Source organism: Triticum dicoccoides, chromosome 4A, assembly GCF_002162155.2.
Source record: "Triticum dicoccoides isolate Atlit2015 ecotype Zavitan chromosome 4A, WEW_v2.0, whole genome shotgun sequence".
Taxonomy (NCBI): Eukaryota; Viridiplantae; Streptophyta; class Magnoliopsida; order Poales; family Poaceae; genus Triticum; species Triticum dicoccoides.
This window is the reverse complement of record NC_041386.1, coordinates 651,572,123-651,581,776: the sequence shown is the minus strand read 5'-3', so window position 1 is coordinate 651,581,776 and position 9,654 is coordinate 651,572,123.

Below are 9,654 nucleotides of genomic sequence, written 5' to 3'. Positions count from 1 at the left end.
CGGTGTCTAGCTTGTAATGCTTCTAATTAGGGTAGATTGCATCTACTTAGTTTACACACTATACCTGTGAATATGACATGCCTTCCTATTTTTGGTACACACTACATCTATGTGTTAACCTTGTTCTTACATGAAACTACCTCTCTTCTGTATCCTGCATCAATTACTTACGATGAGTCACCTTTATTCGTTGCATATTGCATATTATTTCTAGCCTGTTGCCATGTATTGCTTCTAATTTGGTCAAATACATTTGTTAGGGCACCCTTTTAATTTGGCAGAGTGATATTGGTTTCATCTTTCATATGGTTTCTAGCTTGCATCGATTCTAACAAGTTCAAGCAGCTTGTGCTTAGTTTACACTTTATACATCATACATGTCGATATGTCACGCCGTCCTGTTTTTCATACATATTCCATCCTCCTATCATGCGGCTGCCTTACATGAAAGTAGTGTTCGTCAGTATCATGCATCAATAAGTTCTGAAGAGCAAATTTTATTCCTTTTTGTTGTGGGTTTGACTTGACAAGGCAAAATCAAGAAAGAAGAAGGAAAAGAGGAAGGGAGGCGATGATGGTGGTCCTCTGCAGCAACGTAAACGGAGCATCTGTACCGATTCTCCTTGTACTGATAGTGCATTACATGGTCCAAGTCTCCGCTCCCCTACTCCACCATCCAAGGTGCTTGCTCTAACTTGGCAGTGTGATATCTGGTTGCATGTTGCATATGGTGTCTAGCTCGTATTGCTCCTAATTAGTGTAAACTGCATCTGCTTAGCTTACACATGATACATGTGAATATGACACGCTTTCCTATTTTTGGTACATAATATATCTGTCTATCACAGCATGTTCTTACATTAAACTACTCTTCTTGTATATGCTGCATCAGTCACTTATGATGGGACACCTTTAAGTTGGCAGTGTGATATTGGTTTGCGTCTTGAATATGATTTCTAGCATGTATTGCTTCTAGTTTGATGAACGCCACCTATGACAAGACAGTTTTAACTTGGCAGAGTGATATTGATTGCACCTTCCATATGGTGTCTTGCAGTGTTTCTAATTTGTTGAAGTGCCTTCTGCTTAGTTACCACATCATAGGTGTGAATATGTCAAGCCGTCCATTTTTTCGTACATATTCCATCCTCGTATCATGACTTTGCCTTTCATCAGAGTAGTGTTCGTCAGTATCATGCATGAATGAGTTCTGAAGAGCGAATGATATTCCTTTTTCTTGTCGGTATGACCTCACAATGCCAAATCAATAAAGTTGAAGGAAATTGGCAAGGCATTGGATGATGGTGGTCCTTCCGAGCAACTGAAACGAAGGTTCTCTACAGATTCTACTCCGCCATCCTCCCAACAAGATTCGCAAGACAATGCAAGGCTAGACAGTCAACGTAGCTGTGTAGATGATGAGCACATCTCCCCTACTCCACCATCACAGGTGCTTGCTCTAACTTGGCACTATTATATGTGGTTCCATGTTGCGTATGATGTCTAGCTTGTATTGCTTCTAACTTTGTTTAATTGCATCTGCTTACTTTACATATAAAGCCTGTGAATATGACATGTGTTCCTGTTTCTACATCAAACTACTATTCTTGCATATCCCGCATCAGTCACTTATGATAAGGCACCTTTAAGTCGCCACTGTGATATTAGTTGTGTCTTGCATATGATTTCTAGCATATACTGCTTCTAATTTGTTGAAACGCCATACAGTTTGAACTTGGCAGAGTGATATTGGTTGCATCTTTCATATGGTGTCTAGCTTGCAGTGCTTATAATTTGTTGAAATGCCTTCTGCTTATTTAACACATCATAGGTGTGAATATGTCACACCATCCTGTTTTTCATACATATTCCATCTTCGCATCATGTGTTTGCCTTTCATCCGAGTAGTGTTCGTCAGTATCATGCATGAATGAGTTCTGAAGAGCGAATTTTATTCCTTTTTCTTATCGGTTTGACTTCACAATGCAAAATCATTACAACTAAAGGAAATTAGTCCGACAGTGGATGATGGTGGTCCTTCGGAGCAACTCAATCAGGGGGTCTCTACAGATTCTACTCCGCCATCCTCCCAACAAGATTCGCAAGACAACACAAGGCTGGACAGTCAACGTAGCTGTGTAGATGATGAGCACATCTCCCCTACTTCACCATCACAGGTGCTTGCTCCAACTTGACACTATTATATGTGGTTGCATGTTGCGTATGATGTCTAGCTTGTATTGCTTCTAACTTGAATTGCATCTGCTTACTTTACACATAATGCCTGTGAATATGACACATGTTCCTGTTTCTAGAACATACGTGTACACGATGAGCACATCTCCCCTACTCCACCATCACAGGTGCTTGCTCTTACTTGGAACTGTTATATGTGGTTGCGTTTTCCGTATGATGTCTAGTTTGTATTGCTTCTGATTATGTTGAATTGCATCTGCGTAGCTTACAACTTATACCTTTAACGATCACTTACCCATAAGACACATTTAACTTGGGACTGTGATGTAGGTTGCATCTTGCATTGTCTTCTAGCTTGTACTGCTTCTAATTTCTTGAAATGGCACTTACAACGAGACACTTTTTACCTGATAGAGTGATATTGGTTGCATGTTCATATGGTGCCTAGCTTTCATTTCTTCTAATTTTGTTGAAATGCCTTCCGCTTACTATTTTTTCATACATATTCCATCCTCCTATCGTACGTGTGAATATGAAACGCTGTCTTTTTTTGTATATATTCCATCCTCCTGCGCTTGCCTTACATCAAAGTAGTGTTCGTCTGTATCATGCATCAACCAGTTATGCATAGCTAATTTTATTCATCTTCTTGTGGTTTTGACTTCATAAGGCAATATCAGAAAATAGGAAGGAAAAGAGTAAGTTAGGGGATGTTGGTGGTACTCCGCACCGACGCAAACAGAGACTCTCTAGATTTGCCACTGCTACTGCTAATGAAGTTGAAGTCCCAAGTCTACATGATGAGTTCATCTCCCGCACTCCACCATCGTAGGTGCTTGCTCTAAGTTGACAGTGTGATAATTGGTTTCATGTTGCATATGTTGTCTAGCCTGTATTTCTTCTATTTTGATTAAATTGCACCTGCTGAGTTCATACGTTATACATGTGCATATGACATGGCTTTCTGTGTCTAGAATACACTGCATCTATCTATCATACCATGTTCTTACATCAAAGTACTGCTGTTGTGTATCCCGCATCAGTAACTCATGATTGGACGCTTTTAACATGGCAGTTTGATAGTGGTTGCATCTTGCATTGATTTCTAGGTTGTACTGCTTCTAATTTTTCGAATTGCCACTTATGACAAGACACTTTTAACTTGGCAGAGTAATATTGGTTGCATATTTCATATGGTGTCTAGATTGCATTACTTCTATTTTCTTGAAAACCCTTCTGCGTAGTTTGCACATCGTAGCTGTGAATATGTCATGCCGTCTTGTTTTTCTTACATATTCCATCCTCATACGATTGTCTTACATCAAAGTATTGCTTGTATGTATCATGCATCAATGAGTTCTGAAGAGTGATTTTATTCTTTTGTGTTGTGGGTACAGCTTGACATGGCAAAGTCAAAAAAGAGCAAGGAAAATAATATAGTAGGGAGTGCTATTACTCGTCGGGTGAAACGGAAAAGGCTCTGCCGTCGAGATTCTGCTGGTACTTATAGTGCAGTAGAAGGTCCAAGTCCACCGGCTAAATCTACAAACACAGTATCATCTGCTCCACCAGCTGTAGCATCCGCTTCCACTATACCAGCATCTCAACCAGTTACTCGTTCGTTTGCTCCGGAACTGGCCAGTTCCCAAGCTGCCTTCACACCTAACACTACTTCTGAAGCACTGTTGACACAACAGGACTTGGCAAGATCAGATGAACCTCATGAGAATCAACACTAAGACGGTACCTGACCGAGTCAAGTTGCAGTTGCATGCTCCTTTATATGTACTCTCACAGTTTGATGTACACTAACACTTTCCATATTCGTTGTTGAACTAGCACCACGGTGCAAGCGGAAACAGACATCAGGGATAATGCTTGACAGATTAACAAAATCTAAAGGAGGAAGAATGGAAATCCATTTTGAGGCAGGTTTAAAAAGGCCATGTGATGCTACAGAGTCAGCCAAGTTAGTATCAGAGGCAGCCGTTGCCATTAGGTGTCATGCGCGTATCCTCCCAACGTGGATCCAATACAGGAATGAGAAAGACAATACCCAGTTTAACACCTTCCTTGACCATTTATCTGTAAGTAATGTTATTCATCACAATTAGTAATATTGTCTTGCTCTGTCCCATACTTTCTAGCTTCCTCCTAATAAGACTCACATTCTTTTTTGAACAGATGAGGTTCAAGTTGGATCCGAAAGATGATGCAAGTAAACAAGCATGCACTCATGTTTTTCAGTCTGCTCTGCGACAGTATCGGTACCACCTTAGAAAATCTCACTTTGAAGGCAAGGCTAACAATAAAATCGCCCAAACATCTCCAGTGGAATATATTACAGATGAAGACTGGACATCCCTCGTTAAACACTGGTCTGATCCAAAGTATCAGGTAGGCTATATGTATTTGATCAGACCACATATTGAACTTGTATTTATGTATGTGCCTTACAAGTGTATCTTCGTCTAGGCTAACTGTTTGAAGAACAAAACCAACCGTTCTAAAGTGAAATTCCAATAGACAAAAGGATCTCGTAGCTATATTGCACACTGCGAGGCTCTTGTAAATAGCTGCTACTTCCTTCTTTTTTTTGTGCCATATTATCGTATCTATATTGCTTGTTCCAAATACAGCGGAAAGCTCGTGTGGACCAAAAAGAACCTGAACCGAATGCAGTGCAAATCTTCAAGGATTGCCACACCAGCAAGATGAAGGGCATGAGCACACCAGTTCAAGCCGCTGTTGTAAGTCCTTACTCCTCCTGCCTTGAACTGATTGGTACTATGATGTGTTCATTTAACTACTTGGTTTGCAGCCAATGTCAGTTACTCTGTTCACTTTGATACACAGTTGTCTTAACATATCATTTCACCTTACATGGTTTAAAAGAGATGAAGGATATTCTTTTGGTCTTGATCTGTAATCTAGTTGTTATGTTCACGTGCGCACACAATGATAAAATAGCCTATTTGTTTTATATCTATTTGCCCATGATATGAATGATGTCATACTATGTTCATCCTACTTTAAAACATGTCTCTTTATCCTTAGATGTCAACGAATGTGAGGGAATAGACAATATAGTAGGCATGCTACATGGACATATGTTCCGAAAGTGATTTTATTATGTAGTTGGCACTACAATACATGCTAATGTATTACAGTAGTTCACCAAAATAAGTTATGTATAAACGTTTAACCTACTTTGTTTGTTTTTGTCTCATTAGTAACTCACTGGTACACTAATCTACAAGTTCAAACTTTCAGGAATCTATGGAACAAATGATTGAACAGCCACAACCACCTGAAGGTGACGAGGCTACTACAGGCACAATGTCACCTCTTGCTGCAGTGCGTCAGTATCTCTCCACTAACAGTGCAAAAAGCACCTTCCTGCGTAATTCTGGGTTGGTTGTCAAGGTAACCTCGTCCAAATTGCCTACTAAACAAAATCTTCCTGCTAGACAGAGTGATATATCTGTGCTCCAAACACAAGTCCAATCCCTAATGGACGTTGTTTTGGAAACAAGAATAGTGGTTGAGAAATGCCGTCAAGATATGAATGGTTTTGAAACCAGACTATCAGACATTCGCTTCGTTGTTGAAGAGCAATGGCGGAAAAAAGGTGGAGATCATGCTGCTCCATCAGATTCTACAGCCTGAAACATTAGCACTCAGGTCAAATGATCTGTGCTTCTATACATCTGATGGTGCTTTTATCTGGAAGGACTGTAAACTTTATGCCAACAGGCCTTTTGTTGTATGATTGGAATTTATTTTGTTGTGATACAACATTTATGATGCTGCCATAGGCTGCAGTAATTATGATGCTATTTTTGTATAGTGTAGGTTTATCTTAGTAATGTATTCGGATGAAAGCTTCGTAGGAGCCCAACATGCCAACATACGTCGGGCCCATTCCAATTGGGCTAAAAACGACTACAGACCGAAATTGGCATGTAGCCCACTAAAAATATCTGGGCTTAAATTAGCATAAGCTTTCAAATTTTTCTGGTAGGCCTGTGCCCATAGTGGGCCTTTAACAGGCCTAAACATAATTTGGGCCCTCAGTAAAAGTAGGCCGTTTACAGGTGTAAATATGTCGAGCTCATAAAAAACATGGGCCGTTAATAGACCGAAAGTGAGATTGGGCCCTGATTGTGCCAAATAACCCACTGGACTTAGCAGGCCGGAATGGTGGCCCATTTACGATGCGGATATTTGACAGGCCGAAATTCGGACGGGCCGTAAATGCGCCGACCTAATACACGGGCCTTTAATAGTCCGGAACTTCGGTCGGGCTAGATTATCATCATTTTTATATGGGCCGTTAATGGGCCCATATGACGTTGGTCCACATATGGCCCATGGTTTACATCCGGCATTAACGGGCCGAAAATGACAATAGGCCTAAAGTGGGCCAAATCTATAGTGGGCCTCTAACTGGACGAATGACAGACATGGCCGAATATGACCCAAATCCTGCGCGGTCGTTTATGGGTCGAAAGTTTTGATGGCCTGTAAATGAGCCCAAATGAAGCCGGATCTTTAACAGGCCGGAAATACACCGGGCCATAATTCGGCCCAATTACTTAGCGGACTGTTAACGGGCCAGAAGTGACCATGGACCGCATTGATGACAAGTTTAGACCAGGCCGTTGATGGGCCGATTTGACAGAGAATGTTGGGCCTTTAGCTGGGTCGGCCCATTATGGTCTGCAGAATCTTGTGGGCCTTTAGCTGGGCCGGCCCATTGTGGTCCACAAAATCTTGTGGGCCTTTAGCTGGGCCGGCCCATTATGGTCCGCTAAATTTGGTGGGCCTTTAGCTGGGCCGACCCATTATGGTCCGCTAAATCTTACGGGCCTTCGGTTGGGCCGACCCATTTAAACTTTGTGGGCCACTTTTGGGCCGTTCCACATGTCAACATATCATAGGCCCATCTCGACCGTTGGATGAGTGACACCTGTGCCAACGCAGAGCTGACACGTGGATCCGTCAGCCAATGAGAATTTTACACGTGGAAAATCGGCATTGGTCGTGGCTGTTAACGGGTTATCAGATCCAAAATCCGACCCCATAGCTTAACAACGTTCCGTTACGATGCATGCCACGTGTCGGTCACCCTTGACGAAAGCACTTCTATGACGCGCGATTTATCATCATGGAAGTGGACACTTCCATGATGATAATTTTGGTAATGTCATGGAACACTTCTACGACAGCACAGGTATGACTATCTTGATTCTGTCATAAATTTGTCATGGATGTACATGCATGACAAAAAACACGACCTACTGTGACAAACACATATCATCACGGAAGTGTATTTTTTTGTAGTGCATATTGCATATTGCGGGCTTCGTAGCCCTTTGTGAGTTGTTTTTGGGCATCGAGGCTCATTTCGCGCTGTGGAAGAAGTTGTTCTGCCTTGTGCCCCGTTCTCAGGAGGGGTCGATATATCAAGTGGGCGGAGCCGAACTATGGCTCATTGCAGGGACCGGATATCTATCCGGAACCCCAAAGAAGGCGTCCGAAGACCGGCCTTCAGAATGGTTTTATATAGAAGATGTCCCCCTGTCGGACCCTGTTCGGATCGGCCTCCCTGAGTTCGATAATGCTCCTTTGAGGAGGCGCCTAAGCTGGCGTCCACGGAGCCCCCAGAAGGAAAATGACAAGGACGTCCTTTACCTGATGAGCCGGATAAGGTTGTTAGCTCATTCTTGACTGACCATGATCGAGGTCATGGCCACATGCATTATGCGGGGGGTGCAGCCGCTTCAGTATAGAGGCCACCCCATGTGGGACTTCAACGGGGAGGACGACACCACCCGGTGCGACCGTAAGGGGCCTGAATCGGCTGCCGCTCTAATAAAGATCTTGTCCGCTTTGTACAAAGGAGAAGAGGAGGAATTTCTCCGCGTCAACCCACGGGGCGGATTTTCTATGTATAATCCTCCAAGCTGGGTAAGCGGACACTTTCACTCGCCCATCCGTTTCATATTCCCATAGTCTAGAATTCAGTCTAGCAATTTCAACGTAGGAGCTACGCCAGGTTGTAAAGGAGATAAACAACCCTCCTCCACAACCCGAGGACCCGGAACGGTCCTTCGACCCGGTCTCCCAAGAGCACCCGGACTTATCTGTGGAGCTGATTGATGGAGTGTTTCATCAATTGAGCAAGGACAACGCCTTAGTGGCCATAACGGCCAATTATCCCGGACTACTTCCAGCCTCACAAGTAATTGAGACCGAAGTCCTAGTACTTTTAAGATGATCCAGCCGTGCTTATTTTTGATCACCATATTTTGCAGGGGAAGTCCTTGAGGCGGAAGGCCGAGCCTGCAGTGGCTAGCCAACAAGGGGCAGCAAGGCCTAACAGGCTGAAAAGAAGTGCGGTCCGGATTGAGACGCCGGCGCAACGGTATGGCGTGCCATCTTATTCCCAGGTTTTATTCCCTCAAGGCATACTAACGCTCGTGCTCTATTCAGGAAAAAGAGCGCTCGCTGGACTATATCCGGAGAGGTTGCCAATCGCGCCTCCACCAGCCAGGCTCCAAGGCCAGGTCCAGAAGCGGAGGCGAACACGAGGCGCGCGCCGGACGCTCCTCCGACAGAGGATGCGGACGGGCTGTCTACCACCAATTCCGAGGTGGAGAGTGCCATGAACCACATGCGTCGCCGGACAGTTCTTCGTGACGCTTGTTTCTCCCAAGAGGCATTGAATGCCTTCAATTCAGGAGATGCATACCTCCGTGCCACTCAAAATGGTTTAGCCAGAGCCATGGAGCAGTATGTAAAAGATGTACGGGTGAGAAAATCTGATGGTTATATATGTCAGTAGCCCCCGAGACTTGAAACAATTAGAATAACTGATTTAAGGATCATTTGTTATGCAGGATCTTACAGAAAAGAATACCCAACTATCCCAGGAGCTGGAAGAGTGCAAAGCCCAACTTGAGGCTGCACTAGCCGCGGCTGGGGAGGCCAAAGAGACCCCCTCTAGTAATATATGCTTCGAAAGATAAGCATGTTGTGAAGTGCGGCGTGTGTGCAAATCTGACAATACCATTGCAGATGGCGCTGGAGTAGATCCGGACAAGCAACAACTCTTGCGCCGGTTAAAGGCTGGCGAGAGCGTGCTTATGAAGGTGAGGCAGGAGAGGAATAATCTCCAAGATGCCAACACCCAGCTGGGTGAGGAACTAAAGGATGTTCGTGCCCAGCTGTCAGACACCGTGAAGGAGAATCGGCGGCTTCGACGCGGCATGTTTAGTAAGTGCTTGAACGAACTTCGAGAAATAGTTCGGCGAGGAAGTCGATTGACAGAGTTATGTCTGTAGGTATGCTAACAGGTCGTCCTGCAGAGGAAATGCCCGGTTCTACGGGTGACCTTCTTCCCGAGCTCTCACAACTGCACGAACGAGTTCGGCAGGTAATGCAAGGCGTCGC